Source organism: Colobus angolensis, unplaced genomic scaffold (assembly GCF_000951035.1).
Source record: "Colobus angolensis palliatus isolate OR3802 unplaced genomic scaffold, Cang.pa_1.0 Scaffold390, whole genome shotgun sequence".
NCBI classification, from domain to species: domain Eukaryota; kingdom Metazoa; phylum Chordata; class Mammalia; order Primates; family Cercopithecidae; genus Colobus; species Colobus angolensis.
In genome coordinates this window covers 457,551-459,307 of record NW_012117266.1, presented here as the reverse complement: position 1 = coordinate 459,307, position 1,757 = coordinate 457,551, and the positions used below count along the sequence as shown (strand labels likewise).

Here is a 1,757-nt window from a genome sequence, read left to right as displayed (position 1 = left end):
GCAAATGGTTTATAGCGGGGGTCCCCATGCCCTGGGCAGCAGCAGCACCTGCCAGGTACTGGTCTGTGGCCTGTTAGGAATCAGGCCGCACGGCAGGAGGTACGTTGTGGAAGAGTGAGCGAAGCTCTATCTGTATTTACAGCCACTCCTCATCGCTTGCATTACCATGTGAGCTCTGCCTCCTGTCAGACCAGTGGCAGCATTAGATTCCCATAGGAGCATGAACCCGATTGTCAACTGCAAATGCTAGGGACAGATCTGGGTTGCACACTCCTTATGAGAACCTAATGCCTGATGATCTGTCACTGTCTCCCATGACCCCCAGATGGGACCATCTAGTTTCAGGAAGATAAGCTCAGGGATCCCACTGATTCTACATTATGGTGGGTTGTATAATTATTTCATTATATATTACAATGGAATCACAATATAAATAAAGTGTACAATAAATGGAATGCACTCAAACCATCCTAAAACCCTCCCTCCCGCCCCCATGTGTGGAAAAATTGTCTCCCATGAAACTGGTCCCAGGTGCCTAAAAGGTTGGGGACCATTGGTTTAAAGATGATAAAAGTGAATCAAAGCACATCAGAGGGATCAAGAAGCAGCGAGATGATGGTTAGAGGCAACTACAAGGAAAAAAGTAACATGCAAAGGAAACCCAAAGGCACAGGGATTTCAGTGTCAGGGTGCGGTCACATGGAAGAAAAGTGCCTTAAACCCAAGTGGCTTGAGTGCAGATCCCAGAGCTGGCACTTAAAAGCTGTGGAACTGAGATAGGCCGCCATCATGAATGACACCGTAACTATCCGCACTAGAAAGTTCATGACCAACCGGCTACTGCAGAGGAAACAAATGGTCATTGATGTTCTTCACCCCGGGAAGGCAACAGTGCCTAAGACAGAAATTCGGGAAAAACTAGCCAAAATGTACAAGACCACACCGGATGTCATCTTCGTATTTGGATTCAGAACTCATTTTGGTGGTGGCAAGACAACTGGCTTTGGCATGATTTATGACTCCCTGGATTATGCAAAGAAAAATGAACCCAAACATAGACTTGCAAGACACGGCCTGTATGAGAAGAAAAAGACCTCAAGAAAGCAACGAAAGGAACCCAAGAACAGAATGAAGCAAGTCAGGGGGACTGCAAAGGCCAATGTTGGTGCTGGCAAAAAGAAGCCGAAGGAGTAAAGGTGCTGCAGTAAAGGCTACCTGTGTCCATTTTGGATTTTTCACGAGCAGATTAATAAACTAAAAACTTTCATGTGAAAAAAAAAAAAAAAAGCTGTGGAACTGTGGCCAGGTGCTCACACCTGTAATCCCAGCACTTTGGGAGGCCGAGGTGGGTGGATCATTTGAGGTCAGGAGTTCAAAACCAGCCTGGCCAACATGATGAAACCCTGTGTCTACTAAAAATACAAAAAAATTAGCTGTGCATGGTGGCAGGTGCCTGTAATCCCAGCTACTCAAGAGGCTGAGGCAGGAGAATTGCTTGAACTCGGGAAGCAGAGGTTGCAGTGAGCTGAGATTGCAAGACTACACTCCAGCCTGGGCAACAGAGTGAGACTCTGTCTCAAAAAACAAAACAAAACAAAAACAGCTGTGGAACTGCTGAACCTTCAAAACAAAAACAGCTGTGGAACTGCTGAACCTTCTCCCTTCCCCTTCCCCCCCTCCCTCCCTCCCTTCCTTCCTTCCTTCCTTCCCTTCCTTCCCTTCCCCCTCCTCCTCTCCTCCCCTCCTCCCTTCCTTCC

The 1,757-nt window shown here is 47.2% G+C and overlaps 1 pseudogene; it reads left to right on the top strand.

Annotated features, from left to right (window-relative positions):
* The first annotated feature begins 782 nt into the window (after positions 1-782).
* On the top strand, positions 783-1,194 carry LOC105520966 (annotated as a pseudogene).
* The last annotated feature ends 563 nt before the right edge of the window (positions 1,195-1,757 follow it).